The sequence below is a fragment of the Lycorma delicatula genome, chromosome 3 (assembly GCF_047948215.1).
Source record: "Lycorma delicatula isolate Av1 chromosome 3, ASM4794821v1, whole genome shotgun sequence".
NCBI lineage: Eukaryota > Metazoa > Arthropoda > Insecta > Hemiptera > Fulgoridae > Lycorma > Lycorma delicatula.
The window spans coordinates 180212500-180233639 of NC_134457.1; the positions used below are offsets into that span (position 1 = coordinate 180212500).

Genomic DNA, 21140 nt, shown 5'->3' on the forward strand with positions numbered 1-21140 from the left:
AACCAAAAATACAGTTGCTTATATATGGCACATATCAGGTACAATGGGCCAAAACATGAAGTGAAATACTTGCCAATTCAAAATATGAGAATGAATAAGCAAGCATTGTATATAAATATGTCATGTCCACTTATGGAGCAGGAACTATGTTTCTGAGATTACATAACAGTTTCCAGTTTTAGGGTCAACATCATAAAAAACTGTACTCCTAATAAAACTTATCATCATGAAAACCAATCCCTGTATTGAAATGGATCATGTAGTGATCAATTCACCACTAGAAATTATAAATTCAGACCAACAAACAGAGGTATGAGAAAGAAAGAAATAACTAAATAGGTTAAAAGAATGAGAGGTCGCTGAAACGTAATCCACACTCGCTCATAACTCTCAAAAGTAAAGAAATAGTCAAATAAAATAAATAAGGAAAATAGTAGAAAAAAAATACTACAAAAACCTTAATTTATTTTTCCTCATATCACCAATTACAGCTACAAATTGGTCGATGACTTTTGGATAGTCAGCATAAGCCACGATGCGACACCCACTTAGCAACCTTAACTGCAGAAGTGAATCAAATTCCACCACTCACAATAAGGGACGCAGCACACTGTCCGGTTTGATAAAATGGTTGCTAAAATGCATCCTTTCATCGACTATTTTTCGTGTTCGCGACATCGATACGCCGACTCGCCCCCTCACCATCATAGAGGGGTTCTCTGAGCTAAACGATGTCTTATATTGATGACCCTTTAAACAACATAGAATGCTGCAATAAGGCAACATCTACCCCCTACTTACGGCGATCTCGCCAAGTTCAATCTGCGCATTGTGAGCGCCCTACCCATTTAATTGCCAAATTTTAACCATCTTACGATATTCAACTGTAATACCTTACGTTAGACCTTTTATAACATGCTCAAGTTTCACTATTTATAGATTGCTATGGTATTTTTGAAGACGTCTGCAGTTAACACATGTCGGGCCCATCGTTTACTTTGGATACTGCTCTAGTTTATTTTTCCCATCACCAAAATGGAAGCACACTACCACCAGATTTTACATAGTTCAGCTGTGAGTCGAAACTGGTCGCACTTTTAGCAATGGTGAACATCTATAAATTCTTTGGCCTTACACGAAGAGAAGACAGTAAACAACTTACCCTCAGACTGGACGCCTTACAATAGTTCAGAACTCACCTGGAAGAACACATGGTAATGCTCTGCTTCGCGCCTACCCATCATGAATAACAATTGACAATAGAGGTTGAAGGCGGCCTCTGCCATTTGTTAGTTCTTCATATTGTTAGTTCTTCTTATCAGCCTTTGATACTCTTGCCTGTAATTGGAAAGGTTTTTAAGAAAGTTCTATCTGTAGTATTAATAGGCTGCTAAGCACTTATTGATGGACATCCAATGTGGCTTCTGGCCTGGCAAGAGCATGGAGGAAGCCATATTGAAAGTGGTGAACATTGCTTCCTCCAGTGTATATAGGTATGTGTTAGTTTTTCTGGATATATCCGGGGCCTTTAATAACTTATGGTGGCCTCTGCCTTGTTTAAAATGCAGTTGTGCATGGAATAAAGATGCTCTCAAGTTATTTCAGTCATTGAATCGTCGCCCTTTATGATGGCAGCTTGGCACCCTATCCAAAGGGTGCACGCAAGGCAATGTATTGAGCTCCCTTCTTTGGATAATTGAGTCGATTCTACATTACAGTATACTAGAAAAGGGAACGAACAAGGAACGTTCTAAAGACACGAAGAGTAAAAAAACTACCTTCCACCAGCACGTCAGGGTCGGCACTGCGGGAGCGACAGTGCTCTCTCTCCCTTGCAGCCTCACGTGCAGCTTATGTGCGTAAGCGCACGACAGCCAAACACCACACCGCTGGAACTGTGAAGCGCGCAGTTACATACAAGGATTTTTGTATCTTTTTTATAAACCTGGGGATGGCTACTGACATTAAGCTTAAGGATTATATTTAAAATTTTGATGTATTTAGATACATCAGTTACAATTTTCTGTTAAGTTTTGTTCTATTTTGTTTTTAATAACATAAATTGATTTTTTATTACATCAGTTTTCTCGAAATTAAATTCTTTACAAGTTTTGATAATAAAATTTACGCATTTATTAAGTTATTTGACAAAGTTATTGCACTTTAAACCTAAAAAAATGTGTTTTTCTAACCTAACGTTTTTTAAGCTGAATGTCATGAAAACTACAGGAGATACAGTTCTTGGATTTTATTCGATTTTTCAGGTCAAAAAACGTAAGAAACCACCAAGTTTACCCGCTTATGTTACTCCTTAAAAATTTCACTATGAACTCATTTCACCGGGGAACTGAAAAACGGGGGAAATTTCTTGGTTAACCGTTACTCAATAGCAAAGCGTTTTTGGTCTTCCGTTTGTATGAACTTTTTCCGAATTTCAAGGTCTAGAATCAGTTCCTAGATTATTTTCCTTTTCTTATGAATCATTTTGTTGTATAATTCTCAACAAGAAATATGTTGTTTTAATGATGTGTTTTATCATGATCACCCAAGAAGTTATGTGTTTTATATATGTTTGTTTTTTGTTTTTTTAGACTATGCAAACTGTATTGGTTTTTATGATAAAGTTTTTTCTCTGAACAATATTTTTTCAGGATTTTTTTACAGCTACAATTAATATATTGAATAAATAAAAAATTATTGTTCAAATTTAAAATGAAAAAAACAAAACATAAAACAACCTTTTTTTGAAATTTTAACTACAAAATATTTTAAAAAGGTATTTTTTATTTTCTCATTTAATTATGTTTCAATTGCAGAATATTGTCTAGTTTAAAAAATGTGATAAAAAATAACTTTTGTGTTACTGATTTTTTTCTTTAGGGTATATTTTTGTAGGTTGGTTTTTTTGTCAGTTATGTGATGATTATAATTCAAAATAATATTATAAAATAATATGAATAATTATTATGTAAAATTTTACTAACATGTTTTATATGTTTTGATTTTGTTATTTGTATTTATTTTTTTATACTCAATAAATCCCTCTTTTGTAATTTATAAATTTTTCTTTCAGGAATTGTTTTTTTAGGTGCTAAATAAATATTTTTAATACATATTATTTACTTTTTTCTTTTTCTGTTTAGCCACTGGAACCACTGTAAGGTATTTCTTCTGGTCAGTCCTGACTTCATTTCCTCTTTATTTGTAATATCAAGATGTTTATTACTTTCTATAAATGTAAACATTCTTGTTATTTTGTTACTGCCATAGTTATCAGCTGATTGTACTTAATTATGTAATATGTATTATTAAAATTACTTTTTATATATATCAAACAACACACATCACACTCACAATAACACTTTATTAACCGTAAAGGTTAATAAAGAATTTACTCAAAATTTGGCTACTTATATATTTAATTTATATGCGTGAATTTGTGCTGTGTGAAAAATAATGTTAAGAAATTCTGTTATGTGAATCTACAACTTCAGAGGATGGATAAGGATATGTATGAATGCAAATGATGTGTAGTCTTGTACAGTCTCAGGCCAACCATTTGTGAGATGTTTGTTTAATTGAAACCCAACCATCAAAGAACATACCCACGATCTAGTATTCAAATCCGTATAAAAGTAACTGCCTTTACTAGGATTTGAACCTTAGAAGTCTCAATTTTGAAATCAGCTGATTTGCGATGACAAGTTCACCACTAGATCAACCCCGCAGTGGGTTCATTACATACTGTATTATTTAATTAACCCATTGTAGGGTCGACCCTCATTGTCCGACACCATTGGTCGACAGTTGAGTGGAGAGCTCACTCAATAATGTTTATACATTATTAATTTTTGTTGAACCTGTTTTATTATTTGTTATACTTTCTTTTTTAATTTTCATTACTTCCGTTAGAAACATTTCAGTTAACATAAATGAATAGTAAAATAACAAATTTTCCATAACATTATTATAAACTTTTAAACACAAATTATATTATTATAAAATTACTTGTTGCATGAAAGTAATTTTAAAAAAAAAAAAAAAAAAAAAAACATTTATTTTAAGCATTCGTTATTTTCGGGATCTCATTGGTTACATTTTTGCAGATTGTCACTGTATGTTCATTGTAGATGGGAACTGTGCATGATACACATTTTATTGTTGTTTTACGACTTTTATTCCTGGAACAATATGTGCATTTGATTCTTTCTTTGTTAAGAGCAAGTTCTACTACGAGTATTTCCTGAATTGCAAAATGTTTTCATATCTTAAGCCGTAAATCATTTTGTAGATAATTTTTTCTACTTTTAGCTATTAGGTGATTTCTACAAAGCTCAAAAGCCAAACTTTTTAAATATTTTTTTTAACAACACTATTTACTAAATAGGATTATTTGAGCATTGATTGCTCCAACATAAAGAATGGTAAAAAACAGTCGCAAAGACCATCTGTACAAAGTCCTAGCCACGGAATATTTGGAGTTCATCTGGTTGTAACATCGACACCATCTTCGTAAGATTATAAAAGGTTAATAGGGTCGGTTTACACAAATCTCCAACATCTTCATCAATTTTATGCATGTGTACTTGAGATAAGAATATTTCGTACTTTTCTGTAACATACGAGACTAGCATACACTCTTTTCGAAAGGAAAATACACTACTGTAGACTGGTCTTGGGTTGATTAATCGAGGCGGAATTTACTCTTTTATTTTTTCTGGTAGTGGCAACTGTCAAGATTTATCTCTAACAAGTTGATCAACCAGGGGTACGAAGAAAACCAGTTATCCATGATTACACTTCTTCCTGAGTTTCTGATTCGTTTCATTATTCAAACAAACTATGCTAATAGACTTTTATCAAGCTGAAATGGATCATTGGCCTGGATACCAGTGTAAACTTCCATATTGGACTGAAGTACATCCTAAAGTAGTAGCCTACTACACCTTCAGTGAAAGCAAATACCATCAATCCACATTTGGCGTGCTTCCTTTGGTTTTACTATCTAAAACCACATCGGTCACAGAACCCCTCAACCACTTCATCAAAATTTACGTATTACATATTCTCCAACACTGTAAAATTCCTTACAACGATGAACGAATCCTTCAAAAACGACTCTGATTGAGTGAGTTTATAGAGTGCTTTTTTGCTGCTCTTGTGACTGCTTATCAAATCAGATTGCTCTCACACATAAATAAAACTTCTTAACGCATAACCAGTCGAAAATATTCTGGAGCAATACTGTCAATATCCCATAGATTCTGAACGTTTTGGTGAAATGATCTCATTACCCCAGCTAAGCAGAGTAATCCAGTAACAGCCCTTACTTCATCAGTATTGAGTACATCACTTTCACGAGAATAATTATTTCTAATTATGTGAAGATGAGCATCATTAATGTGATGAGGAATTTCCTAAACAACGTGATCGGAAAAAAAAAGCCTTCATAAACTTTGATTAATACAAATTAACTAATATAGAACTTACTTAGTTTCATGCTTCACCATTTACCGCAGGAGGATGAAGTACAATGTATCTAACCTTGTACACATTTCCTTACATGGTGCATGCACATACCACAAAGTAATATTGTTCTTGCCAACATACTGAGGGCCTGGATCAACATTATAATTATCATCGTCATCATCAGAAACTTCACTATCGCTGTTGTGGTCATTATTTATCGTTTCTGCATATGAATAGTAATAAAAAACAGAATATGAATAATATTTCATTTTCTGATTCATTTGTATTTGTTAAAATTAAACCATTGTTGCTGGAAGTCACTTCCAGGAGGCCTGAGCAGATGAGAAACATATGTTTTTCAGTGGTAAATACATACGTAATAGTTACACAGGACTTCACAGTGTAAAATTTATGTGTATCAGGTTAAATAAAATATAATTCAAAAAATTAATAAAATAATACCTAAAAAATGAATTTTGACTTATAACTTCGAAATTAAAAAGAAATACTAATTAATGTGTTGTTTTATTTATATACAACTGAACCTATGTTGAAGTGAGGAACTACAGGAAAAAATAATTTATTTAAGCTTGTAAAGTGGCGATTTCTAACATTCCATCTATAAACTAGTAGACTAGTTTACAAATTTAAAAAAACACAATTTTTTTTTTTTAAATAGTTAATTATTAATTCCGTAAATGTAGCAATAGGAATTTTACTTTAAGCAAAGCAATTTTGAAATGCGGTTGGTTTCGTCACAGTAGACTTCAAATATAACCCACCGGGTTGGTCTAGTGGTTAACGCGTCTTCCCAAATCAGCTGATTTGGAAGTCGAGAGTTACAGCGTTTAAGTCCTAGTAAAGCCAGTTATTTTTACATGGGTTAGAAAGTGGATACCGGTGTTCTTTGGTGGTTGGGTTTCAATTGACCACACATCTCAGGAATGGTCGAACTGAGAATGTACAAGACTACACTTCATTTACACTCATACATATCATCCTCTGAAGAATTATCTAAACGGTAGTTACCGGAGGCTAAACAGGAAAAAGAAAGAAAGACTTCAAATATAGTGACATATCCAACGATTAATCTAACACATTAGTTAGTTGCGAGGTAATAAAATTCAGATCGATAGGTGTACATCGAAATTATATTTATCGAATGGCGAATCGTTTATTGTTCTATATATGCGATTCCTATGACTATACAGGAATTAAGATATTCGTTTGTTTACTATAACTGTATACAATAAATAACCAGAAATATTTGTTAGTAAAACAAAGGTAAGAAGAAATAAACCGAAAATAAAATTGAATTTGCCAGTACTAAGGAATAAGAGCTTCATTGAAAACGATATTCCATTCTTGTACTCGATATATCGCAACAAACGGCAACTGCTGCTTGTTTTTCATGATAAGTTTTGTTAAAACATTTTCGTTAGTGGTCTGGTTGAGTACTGTGCTGTGTATGTTTGTCTTCGGTAGAAAGAACAGAAGTAGTTTTCTAGGGATTGTGAATAAGATTAATTTGTCAAATAGTATTTTAGGATAACTGTAGTCTTGTGATAACGTGCATTATACATTAACAGTATTTGTATGTGATTCTCGTTAGTATCATTTGCTCTGAATTTTGAAGGGCCGTGTCGTTGAAGCGATATTAATAGTTAGATTATTGAAATTTTTTTAAGTTGAACTCAATTTCAGTTAATTAGTATTTGTGGTAAGGGATTTTTTTTTGTAATACGACTGGGAAGTTTCTGTTTGGACTTTCCTAAGAAATTGTTTTGTTGATTTATCGTCGAAAAAGAAATGATAAGTTTAATTATCGTTCGGACAGTTTTGCCTGATGCCAAGAACTTATAGTTATCTATCTTTGATTAATTGGTATGTCTTTCAATAATACGATTAGATATTTATTGTTTATTGGAAAGTTAACTGGATATTTGAAGACCTCAGGCAAAGAACAGTCGTAAGTCACGTCTGACTCTTTTCTAGAAAACACTGATTTTAGAAGAACTGAACTGATATTTCCCTGAAGTCATAATCTAACGAATATCATGGACACGGACTGTTATTTTCCTCAAAATTACTAGTTTAACTTGTAAAACCAATAAAATTTAATAGATGGCAGCACTAACCCAATTTTATTTTTAAAATTGACTTTGATTGTTCTTTGCTTGAGGTCTTCATTTATGTCTATCTTTAAATTTTGATTTCCGATATTATAACCACAAAATCGAGGTTCTTGCATAATTTTATATTTATCGATTCACTTTTGATTTTGATGAAATTTTGAATACTTTATTTAGTACCCTAGTTATTCTTTACACTTAAAATTAATCGCCGGAAACCCCTTTCACCCGATTTACGTCCCTCGTAAGTTACCAAACACTTCGTAATTCAGCACTGTACAGGTGTTACATTATTTTCGAACTAAATAATTGTTTATTATATACAATTACAGACTGGTTGTAACAATCGGTCAATTTAAGGTTAATTAGACGGGGTTAGCGAGCGATAGGTTGTGTTTACTGATATCGTACGAAGATAAAGTATAATGGAAATAAAAGCTTCTGTTGAAGAAGGCCGAGACTGTATTACTACCGAACCTGAAAACATTTACTACGACAACCGTAATCGTTGTACTTATATTTATCACTTAATTTATACTATTTTTATGTTTTATTAGTTATGATTCATTACTACCTAATTATTATTACAATTCAGTTAATAAAGTTTGCAAAGACAAGAATTTTAATTTAGTTGTGTTTTTAAACCAAAAAAAAATAACTAATGCTTGAATGTATCATGTATCCATAATTACACTAAATTAGATGTACTGTTATTATTGCATAATTCTTTTTTGTACAGTATTTAGAATTTTCAGATTATTTTTTTTTTGTAGGATTGTTTTAATTGTTGGTTGTACTATTAGTATTAACACTTACTTGAAATTTGCATTATATGTCCAGTCTTGTGCAAATTCACTATCTTCAGTCTTCATCAGAACAGTCACTTTCACTACCACAAGCTGCAGGTTCGTTCTTTACATCTTTGAATGCATATTAAAATGTTTGTCTTCTAATTTTCCCAATTTTATAACTTCTTTCTTTAAAAATCGTGTACATTCTTAACCGTTTGACTATGGAGCTTTTTATTGTTAAATATGGATTTAAATTCTGCCATTACAAAAAAAAGAAAGGAATTAACATTACAGAATTAGTATGTAATATCTACATTACAGAAGGAAATAGGTATACCAGGACACACCAAGAATAGAACTAAATTATTTGATTGAAAATGAAAAGTAAACATTATTATTGAATATTAGTCAACAGTGCCAAAAAAAAGATTACTTAACTATTCCATGAATACATACAAAATGACTTCTTAATAAATTATTAAGAATTATTAAGACCTATAAGTTATAGGTCTATTATTGTATGATTGTTTATTACTGTAAACGTCATCAAAAATACTATTACCCATTACAGCAAGTCCATATAAATATAACTCAATTGAAATATTTTGATAACCTTTATTCATATGAAGTGGTCATTCATTTTATGACTCATTTGATGGAACAATTGTAATCTATTAATAGAAGTATAAACTATTCATTTTTCTACTGTATACAATAAGAAATATTTATAAGTACGCTAAATTTTTAAAAGAAATTATTGTCTGAAATTAAACAAATTGATAATAAATTTTAATTGTATAAAAAAGTTTTGCTATTTATGAAAATAGTTAAACAATACTGTATTGAAAAATACACAGTTTCTGAATGAGGCTAATGTTACGAGAAAAGAGTAATATAATGCCCCGCATTATATTATTATTGATTGTCTGTCTTTAGCATGCAAGCTTTTATTTTCATATACTATATACTATATTTTATTTTCACTATACTCGAATCATTAGTTTCCTAACCTAAAATAAACTAAACTAAACTCTATTAAATTTCCCTTAAATCAAGATATTTATTCTGCAAATAATGTATACTTCACATTTATCAAAACCTTAGTATAATTTAAGTTAATTTAGTCTTAAATATATGTAATCTCAGTCATAACTAAATTTCACTGGAACCAAATTATTTGGTTAAAAAATAATGTGTATTACACTTTTACAGCGCTCAGTTGTGAAATTTGTAATGAGGGTACTGTGCAACTTAAGAGGGACATAATTCAGGGGAAAAGCATTGCCAACTAATTAGGTCCTGAATTAGGTAAAAAAAAAAAGACAAAGGTGAATTCATAAATGTATTGGTTCACCCTTTTAAGTGAAAAAAAAAAAATTATTTGTATATTTTATGCTGTCAAGTCAATAATGTAATTATGTTGTTCTGTATTTATGCTTCACATTTTTGTAACTGTGCTATCTAATTTTGTATAATCCATTTCATCACTGAATTTCTAGATAAATTACTGCTTCAGTTTTTACTTTGACCCCACCTAGATGAAATACATACTGTATGCTTTAGGCATTATTAGTTTGATTAATTTTCAAAATAAAATAAATTTTTTTTTATTCATGAATTAACCATACACATATACTCATTTATTGTATTAAAAAAAAAAATTTCCCGTATGCTTCTGCATCTGTGCAGGGGTTTTTTTTAATTAAAAAGTGGAGTATTGTGTTTCGAACTTTCCAAGTATTTATGAGCATGATGTTGAATTTCTAATCTTGTACTATGATTTCTCATGTTACAAATAGTTCATACAATTCTCAATATTTTCAATACATATCCAATATTGCATGCCATTGTTTATGTTTATTTCTTCTAATTGCATTATGGTACTATAAATATTTGAATATTATAGACCATATAAAGGTAGACCATCAAATCCATACTTGCCTAAATTCACGTTTTTAGAAAACCACAATCTGAATAATGTTTCTAAATTTGGTTTTTTATTTATTGTATTGGAATTGGAAATTGAGCTTTACTTAATTAATCACAGTTCATTCTTTGGCAGTGGTGTCGGACAGGAAACAGTTTAGAGATAAGTTTATAGGTAGAACTGCTTCCACAAATCCACAGCAACAATAGAGGTCCTAGCACAGATCCAGTAGATTTCTAACCAAATTTTCTGAACTACTACCAGAAGAAAAAATCTGACATAAGCGAAAAAGATATTTAATGAGATAGGGTTTATCCTTAGAGATTTTGAACTAAGACTAACAATTCCATTAGTCCAGCGTTTTTAAACCTTTTTGAAGTGGGGATTGCTTTATAAATAAGTCAACACAGTACTCTTGTTCTCTTTGAAAGGAAATTTATCATTTTTTCTGGATGTTTTACAAGTATACTTATAATTTAAAATAAAATTAATTAATTAAAAGTAATTTAATTCAATTCAATTTATATTAGTAGTAAGCAATTTAAGTTAATTGAAGATAATTCATATTCGTTTTTTAATAATTTAAGCCTACAAGAGTTTGGATAATCTTTAACTAATTAAACAAGAAAACAAAACATTGGTGCTTGCACTAATGAGATTCTAATAAACCCATTGATTCTTGCACAGTTGTAGTATATTTGATCATATGCTTGTAAGATTAAGTTGGAGATCATCACATACATTGAGTTGATTTCAGTACTTTGTTTTTATTTGAGTTAGTGATGAAAACACTTTCTCGTACAGGTACGTAGAAGCAAACTTAATTATAACACAAGCTTGCAAAATTTGGTTGTTTAATGTTATTTAGCTTTTAATAAATGATTCCTATATTTTTTTGCATTGAATCTGAAAATAACCTTCATTTTTTCCATCATGTCAGAATTTTTTGCGTATCGCAAATTTCAAACCAACATACTTGGCATTTATGGACCTAGAAAAGGCATTCGATAACATAGACTGGAATAAAATGTTCAGCATTTAAAAAAAATTAGGATTCAAATACAGAGATAGAAGAACAATTACTAAGATATATAGGAACCAAACAGCAGCAGTAATAATTGAATAACATAAGAAAGAAGCCATAATAAGAAAGGGAGTGCGACAAGGATGTTCTCTATCCCCGTTACTTTTTAATCTTTGTATAGAACTAGCAGTTAATGATGTTAAAGAACAATTTAGATTCGGAGTAACAGTACAAGGTGAAAAGATAAAGATGCTACGATTTGCTGATGATATATTAATTCTAGTTGAGAGTAAAAAGGATTTAGAAGAAACAATGAATGGCATGGATGAAGTCCTGCGCAAGAACTACTGTGTGAAAATAAACAAGAACAAACCAAAAGTAATGAAATGTATTAGAAATAACGAAGATGGATCACTGACGTGAAAATAGGAGTAGAAAAGATTATGGAGGTAGAAGAATTTTGTTATTTGGGAAGTAGAATTACTAAAGATGGACGAAGCAGGAGCGATATAAAATGCCAAATAGCACAAGCTAAACGAGCCTTCAGTAATAAATATAATTTGTTTACATAAAAAATTAATTTAAATGTCAGGAAAAGATTTTTGAAAGTGTATGTTTGGAGTGTCGCTTTTTATGGAAGTGAAACTTGGACGATCGGAGTATCTGAGAAGAAAAGATTAGAAGCTTTTGAAATGTGGTGCTATAGGAGAATGTTAAAAATCAAATGGGTGGATAAAGTGACAAATGAAGAGGTGTTGTGGCAAATAGGTGATGAAAGAAGGATTTGGAAAAATATAGCTAAAAGAAGAGACAGACTTATAGGCCACATATGAAGGCATCCTGGAATAGTCGCTTTAATATTGGAGGGACCGGTAGAAGGAAAAAATTGTGTAGGCAGGCAATGTTTGGAATATGTAAAACAAATCGTTAGGAATGTAGGATGTAGGGGTATATCGAAATGAAACGACTACCACTAGATAGGGAATCTTGGAGAGCTGCATCAAACCAGTCAAATGACAGAAGGCAAAAAAAATCACAAATTTCAAAATTTGTAAAAAGTTGAAAAATTGTGAAAATGGGATATTATAAAGTAGATATAAAACTTTTTTTTATAATAAATTAATATAATATATTCACTTCTTTGGCTTATACTTTGCATTCTTTCAGCTAAACAGCTAATTGGTCTTGGTGGGCGGTGGAGGGTTTGGGTTGAAGATGACGAGACAGTGGGAGAGCTTGGCTGATAGGTTGTAACAAGACTTAACAACCTAGGACATGTTTATTGATAGCTATCCATGCCAGTTTCCACCATCAGCGTGCGTAGATAGATTTTTTCCATCCTCTGTGATCAAACGCGTCTTTGTTGGTGGAAAATATATTTTCGGGCCATAAAGCAAACTTTCCATTTTCATAATGGCTTCAAGAGGCTGCAAAAGTTCTGCAGATTCTTTTTGTTACATTTGTGGTGAGTTAATGGTGCAAAGGCAAAAAAGAAATATTTAAGTTTCATTCAACAAGTGTACCTCACTTATTTTCGAGTGAAAATAGGAGATAAAGACAAAACTTGGGCACTCTGCTACAGTTGCTACACATGTGTTGAAGGACTTAGACGGTGGTCAAAGGATGAACAAGAAGCGTTCAGATTTGGAGTTCCATGGTATGGCGAGTGCCATAAAATCACTCCAATGATTTTTGTTTATGTTTGACGTGTCCACCGTTTCAATTTGAAGAATAAAAAAAGAATCGTCTATCCAAATATGCCATTCACATTAGATCTGGTTCCTCTTAGCCTAGACATATCAGTGACAATTCCACCAGAAAATTTACCTGAAATAGATGGTCAAGTAACATCAAGGAGTATGGACCTGGAGATAGCTGTGCACCACACCTTTATTCACAGTCTTAACTAAATGATTTAACTCGAGACTTACATCAGACCAAAGAAAATTCAGAATTGCTTGGTTCAAAACTTAAAGAGAACCTAGCAGCTGGCACCTCATTTTTCTGGTTCAGGTACAGAGAAAAGGATTTTCCTCCATATTTTTCAGAAGAAGAATTAGTCTTCTACACTGATGTACATGGACTTTTGACTCGATCTAACATTCTGTATGAATATATCAATTGGAGACTTCATAGATTCGTCTAAAAGAAGCCTCAAAATTGCCTTTCTTCACAATAGGAATATGCATTTGTCATACCAGTCAGACATTGTGTCCATTTAAAAAGAGGGTTACAATAATTTGGAATTTATTCTCTATAAAACTAAATACGACAATCATAAGTGGATTATGTACGGTAATCACAAAACAGTATTGATGCTTCTAAGACAGCAAGGAGAATACACAAAGTTTCCTTGTTTTTTGTGTGAGTGGGATAGCAGAGATAGAAAATCATTGGATAAGGAAAGACCGGCCAAAAAGACCATTATTAGAACCTGGAACCAAAAATGTGCTCTGAAAAGCTATCGTAGATCTGAATAAAGTTTTCCTTCCATATCAGTTAGGCTTGTTGAAGCAATTTGTCAAAGCCTTACCAAAAAAAGGTAAATGTTTTAAATACATCTGTGACAAATTTCCAGTATCAACCCCAAACTAAAAGAGGGTGTCTTTACTGGTCCTGACATTAGAAAACTTCTCAAGGATGATAATTTTGAGAAACAAATGGAAGTTGCAGAAAAAGAAGCCTGGCGAGCCTTTAAAGACATAGTAATCAAGTTTCTGGCCAATAAGAATTATCCAAAATTCAATTCAATTGTTGAGAACATGCTGTAGAAGTATAAAAATTTAGGGTGTTCCATGAGCTTGAAGGTTCACTTCTTAAATTCTCATGTGGACTATTTTCCTGAAAATCTGGGTGCCATTAGTGAAGAGATTGGCGAGAGATTTCATCAGGACATGAAAGAAAGGGAAAGGAGGTATCAAGGAAAATGGACTATTATGATGATGGCAGACATTGCTGGATGTTACACCAAGATGATCCCTATAGAGAACATAGAAGGAAAAGCGCGAAGCAGAGTATAAGCCTTCCAAAGAAACTTCGACACATGGAATAAAATTGTCAGTATTTTACATACTTCATCATTAAGGGTTTGTGATGAGGGGGACTGGTTTTCAAAGGCATGATGTACCTCATAAAAATTAATTAAATAAATTAATTTAAAAATGCACATAATAGAAATTAGGCATATTTTGTGACAATTTTCATTAGAAATTAAGGGGGTCAGTCCCCCCGCCCCCCTCTTCAAATCACTTTACTTTTTAGCTATAAGAATGCAAGTATAAGCCAAAAAAGTGAATATATTATAAAAATACATTTTACATCTATTTTTGCAATTTTTCAACTTTTTGAAATTTGTGGTTTGCAAAAAATCCTGATTTGATGGAAAAAAGGTTGTTTTCAGATTCAGCACTAAAAAATACATAGGTATCAATTATCAAAAGTTAAAAACATTCCACAACCCACATTTTGTTGCAGGCTTGTGTTATAATTCAGTTCGCTTCTACGTATCTAATTGAGAAAGTGTTTTCATCATTCACTCAAATAAAAACAAAGTACTGAAATCAACTTCATGTATGTGATGATCACCAACTTAAGCTTACAAGCATATATTCAAATTTGGTACAACTGTGCAAGAATTGGCAGGCTCATTATCCAAACTCTAATAGCCTTGATTTATTAAAAAAAGGAATATGAATTTTCTTCAATTAACTTAATTACTTAATATTAATTTGAATTGAATTAAAATGAATTTATTTAATTTATTCTACTTTAAAATATAGGTATTGAGATAAAATATTTTGGAAAAATTATAAATTTCCTTTTGAACGGAAATATCCCTTCTCATTAAGTTTTAATAGGCTCATTTGTTTTTTAACCATGTAATCATTAATAGTGTTCTGCCTTTATGGCAGGTCCTATCATGGCTGCTCCTTTCCATCTTGTTCTATCCTCCTCAAACTTCTTTATTCTGCATATTTTCCCTTTTCCATCATTTGCCATAATCCCATCCTTTTTCTTTCCCTCCATTCACCAAGCCTTCTGTCGCATCCATTAATAAACACCTTCTCATACATTGTGCAAGTCAGTTCCTTTTCCTACATTCAATTACATTTAGCATTTTCCTGTTCTCCTTGATTTTGCTTAAAACTTCTTCATTTGTTACATGGTCTTGCCATTTGACATTTATCATTCTGTGCCACACCCATGTCTCAAAAGCCTCAATTCGTTTTCTGTCTGCCTTTCTCATCATCTGCATTTCAGCTTCATAGAGCATCTCACTCCAAAATACATTTCATTAATCTCTTCCTTAATGCTAAGTTTAACTTTCCACACAGCAGTCTGTCTTCCCTTCTTATTAAATGCCTACTTCTTGATATTTTTGTTTTAATTTTTGCTATGCAAGTCAGGTCATCAGTTATAAAGCTCCTTAAGTACTGACATTAATGTATTTAAAACATTACAAATAAAGTACATAAATAAATGTCACATACCCTGACATTATTTTTTAAGAAAAAATTTGTATAATAATGTAAATTAATTGATTCAAAATAATTAAATTGGAAAATAAGATTATGCTAAAAATAGTACACTTATTGTAAATGAGTTTTGACCATAATCTTATTTTCAAATTTACCTGTAGGTGGCCTGTTACAAGAAAATGGCATAGCCATTCTCACGAATAACAAAAATATCTTGCCAGGTTTAGGGAAGTGAGGAGTGAAGTGGTTTTCCCATTGCATTTTCCATTAAGCTTAATGTACTGTCACATATCAGTGTGCTGTGCCCACTGAAATACAAATGGTATTTAGTTCTATAAATGACACTTTTATTAGATCCACCATGAATGAACTAGTATAGTGAATATCATTGATTTAAAAGAAAGAAATTCTATACTGGTGCTGCTTTTACCTTAGTTGAATTATTTGTGTTAGAGCCTTAAGCAAAGTGAAGATAGAAAGTATAAAACAAACAATTTACATTTTTCTGTGGGAAACTTGTAATGAATATGAGGCCTCTTAGTAGGAGCACTTATTAGGAGAAAACTGAGTATCAAAACTTATAGGAAATTATTCATTTAGTTTTTCAACACAAATATTTTAATTTTGTTTTTGCTACTAAATTGTAACAATCCAAAAATACAAAGAGTGCAACATTAACCTTCAGTATTCTTGAAAGATTATATTGTAGTTGAGGGCAAGTCAAAAATTATCTATACTTTTCATTCTACAATTTATTTATGCAAAGGTAGGGGTTCAACATTACATAATTTTTTTACATATTCACCTCCCTTGTCGATGTAATTGACCAGTGATCCACAAGTTGCATGTTCCTTCCAAGAAGAAGGTTTTTGGCGGTTGTGAAGCCACTTTTGCATCACTTCTTGCATGTCTATGTTTGTGGAGAATCAACGACTTCGCAAAGAATGCTTGAGTAGACCAAACAGATGAAAGTTGGAGGGAGCAAGATCTGGGCTCCAGTACTTCAAAATTCAACTTGTTGATGGTTTGAATGGCGTGGCAAGCTGTGTGTGTGTGTGAATGTTGTCATGCAACTGCAACACTTTCTTTAAGAATAGACCTTGGTGTTTGTTACAAATTGTTGGCTTTAGCTTGTTTTCCAACATTTCACTGTAACTTGCATTGTTGATCTTAGTCCCATCTTCCATGAAGTGTTCAGTACAGGCCCTTTTCCATTACAGAAAATAGTTAGCTGCTGATGACTCAGTCATGCATTTTTTTTCATTGTAGATTCTAGGTGTTTCCACTCCATACTCTGGCATTTCAATTCTGGATGATAGTGACAAACCCACATTTTATCACCTATGACTATTCTGCTCAAAAATGTGTTGCTTTCCTTTTTGAAGAAATCGAGTAAGCTTTGGCAGTTGTCAATTCATTTGAGGTTGTGTTCTGCAGTAAGCTGTCTTGGTACCCATAGCCCACAAACTTAACGGAAGCTGAGCTCATCATGATTGATTTGAACGGCAGAACCATGACTGATGTTCAAAGAAGACGCTATCTCATCAATGGTAACTCACCTATTCACCAAAGTCACCCCTTGAGCTTGCTGAATTTTGTAATTTGTGGTGGAGGTTGACAGGCATCCTGCTTCCTTTTCGTGCTTGCTCTCGTCCAGTCGCTTTTAAAGTTCTTGACCTGTGAAAAACACTTTCCCCTTATTATGGTAGGTCTACGATGATTGTCAGCTTCCATAAGGCAAATGACACGGTCAGGTTCAAATTTCACTCACATAATCACAGTTTTACAAACTCTCACATGTGCAGAAGGGCAGAAGTCTTAAATAAACCAGTTCTTATTGGTCAATGAAGTTGAACTATGTTTAGTTAGAATTGTAGTTTCATTAGATGTTGTTAGCATTTAGTAATGCTGATGACTACAGTTGATGCCGCTTATATAATTGAAGTAAAAAGTAAAATAAAGAAGAGGTTTAGAACCATGAACATGCAGGATGTTTGCTAGAAAGTGTGAAGCTTAAAGACACTCATCTTCTGGCATACCAAATTTTTTTAAATTATAGAAAATTTTTAGGATTTTAGTGTAAAATGCTTTTATATATATATATACACACACACACACACACACACACACACACACACACACACACATAATTTTATACTAAAGTTCTATTTATATACTTAAAGTACTATGGATGTTTAAACTCTCTTACAGTTACCTATGATTGTAGATTTATTTTGTAGCGCATGACAAATGCCAAGCTTAACATTGCAAAAACATTTCAAATGACAATCCTGGGATTCAGATTCAAAACATATTCTACTATGGAAATTGGTCCTGGTGGAATAGTATTTTGCACCATTGTATTATTTATATAATTTTTCTTGCTTTTATTGGTATATTTATTAAATCTATCATAAATACTGTTATTTCTTTTTTTATGCACTAAAAAAATAAGTTTTGATAACCTTTACCAATTACATTACATTTCTCCTTAAAAAGGAAAAAAATAAATAATGTTTTATTTGTTTTGTTATCATTGTTTTTACAATGTTACAAGAGTATAATCTGCTGGTAATATAAGTTGTCACCATTATCGTCAATCACCTGCTTAATGACACTGAAAGATCTTGATTCAGATGCAATTTAAGGACTTGCTTATAATTGGATTTCAATTCCTGTGCTATCAGTGTATGATGTTTTTAGGATACAGCTTCAACTCTAAATCTGAGATGTGACAATACCAACTGTCAAATTGTTATGAGAGCTAACAATAAAAAACAGGCTCTATTTTAAGCTGTGCAATCAAAAACATTAGTCATTTTTGTTAATTTAAATTATGAAAATAAATATGTTTTACCTAGTTTTTTTTCTTTAGTAAGTTATTCTTAGTTAAATTTTTAAAACATCTGAATATCAGATTTATGTTGAATTATGGTACACAAGGTAGGCTAAAAGTCAATTTTCCAGTAAACCATTAAAAAATGAAATAAACAAAACTTGTTTATTATTATGTGTTTAGTACGCATAAAAAGGAATCATTCTTCTGCCTTAATTAGTCATATCAGCATTTAACCGTTGAATTACATTTTGTGGAATAAATTTTTGTCCCAGTCTATAAAGTCAACTTAGCTTTCAGTTTATAGTTTGAAATGGGTCAGGTAGTTTTAAATGTCTCTTTGCTCATTTTTCAAAGTAAAAAATCACAAAGGATTAGATAATATGAAAGTGGTGACAATTTTAATGGTTTCTTGGTATCCTATCCATTAGGAAAAAGTTTCTTTATGATAATTTCTAACTGTATGTACATACTAAGAAGGTGCTTTCAATCTTCCTGCCAAACATAAGTATTGCTGATGACAAACACAGTGTCACTTAATAACTTAGGAGTAACAACTCAAAATATGAATCATCTGTTACAATTTTACTGAAGAAATAAGGTTCCAAGCCCCTTTTTTGTGATCCCACACCAAAAACTATTTCCAGCCATATTAAATTCCTTTTCCATAATTTTGGAAATTATAGGATTTATTTCAGATTGATGAAAATAATTATGATGGTTTGCTAGTGTATTCAGGTTGAAGCTTGCTTCATCAGACAGTTCACTGAGCTTGCGAAATGCTTCATAATGAATAATAAAATCCTAAAAAAATTTTACTCTTCTGTTAAAGTCATCTGTACAAAGTGTGTGTATAGTAACTGTGGTTGATATCACTTAAACTCGGTTCCTTTAAAATCTTTTGAAGAACATGTTCTGGGTATTTTCAGCCTAACAGAAGTCTTTCTGGTCTATATTTAAAAGCTTAATATCTCAATAAGTTTTTATTTTCTTAAGTGCAACTTGGTTTTAGGCCTAGCTGTTCGTGGAGCTTCAAACCGCGAATAATTTCAAATTTTATGTTCAGTACCATAAATGTTAACAGGTCAGTAGTGGAGTGGAGAACCCACCGGATTGGTCTAGTGGTGAACGCAAATCAGCTGATTTTGAAGTCGAGAGTTCCAACTTCTAAATCCTAATAAAGGCAGTTACTTTTATATGGATTTGAATACTAGATCGCGGATACCGGTATTTTTAAGCAATTGGGTTTCAATTAACCACACATCTCAGATTGACCTGAGACTGTATAAGATTACACTTTACTTTCACTCATCCTCTGAAGTAAAACCTGACCATGATTCCTGGAGGCAAACAGGAAAAAAGTCAGTAGTGGAAAATTAGGAAATCTTATATGAAATTTTTTGTGGCAGCAGTATCTATATTATTCTTCTAACAGCCCTATAGTTAAAAAAAAACTCATTTTGTCTTTTATACTTCAATGCTTTATTCTCAGTGTAAATACAAAAATTAGCTTAACATCAGTTGAAAAGTAATTATATCAGTTGCTTACTACCAATTGCAAAACTAACATTTTTCCTTTGTTATAGAATGTAACAATTGAAATTTGTGTACAAGGAATACTGACTTTTAGTCCACCATATTGATGAATATGTTGATTGATATTGTTTAACATTTATTCAAATGAACATAACATCTACAATTAATAAGTGCAGTAGTAGTCATAAGGGGTTACTGCATCTGAACCTCTCAATCATTTGTATTTTAATGTTTCTGTTTTATTTGCTAAGGACTGAGTTCAGACATAGTACTTTGCAGTATTTGGTTACAACTTACACAATCTACAACAGCAAAAAGAAGTAGTATTATGAATTAAAAGGTAAATGTTATACTAATCTTAATTTCTGTTCAGTAATTTTTGTAAGCATGTTCTTTTTTTAATATACTTATAGGAAAGGGTAAAAAATGAGCATGATTGTAGTAATTTGCAATGTTAATTAGTAAGTATAATTATGAACAAGTAAATTTGTAAATATGCATATAGTAAATTTTTGAAGTCAATTGTTTGTGTTCATTGTGCACACAATGGTAAATTGTCAATTACTTGATAATCTTAAATTGCAAAGAAAATGATTGTGTTTATTAACTTATTATTATGTTTATTAATTATGTCTAAAATTAAAGATTTTATCTAACATCAACATTTTTTGGCATCAAACAAGTAAAATATTAATAACTGTTAAAAAAAAAAACAAATGTATGATCTACCATTCAGCAAAACAGTATGATGTTACCATTAGGAATACAATATATATATTGTGTTCTTGTATGTGTGAGTGTATGTATGTGTATGTCATTATAACATAGACATAGAATTATATAACATTATAAGTTTAATATTATATATTCAAATTAAGTATCTTAAACAAAAATTGTCAAAAATACTTGTTCTTATCGTGGCTAGGGGAGTAAGCATTTAGTGTTTT

At 31.5% G+C, this 21140-nt stretch overlaps 1 protein-coding gene across 6 annotated transcripts in view; it reads left to right on the top strand.

The window, feature by feature from the left end:
* Positions 1-6876: 6876 nt before the first annotated feature.
* Positions 6877-21140, top strand: part of LOC142322253 (uncharacterized) — a 156832-nt gene continuing 142568 nt past the window's right edge. For 2 of the 6 annotated variants that reach the window (XM_075361122.1, XM_075361124.1), the window contains exon 1: positions 6877-7353. The gene's annotated coding sequence lies outside the window, so the exon portion shown is untranslated. Of the gene's footprint in view, positions 7354-8374; positions 8507-20444; positions 20534-21140 lie in introns of all 6 variants that reach the window. The other 4 variants (XM_075361121.1, XM_075361120.1, XM_075361119.1 and 1 more) reach the window with 4 other exon arrangements.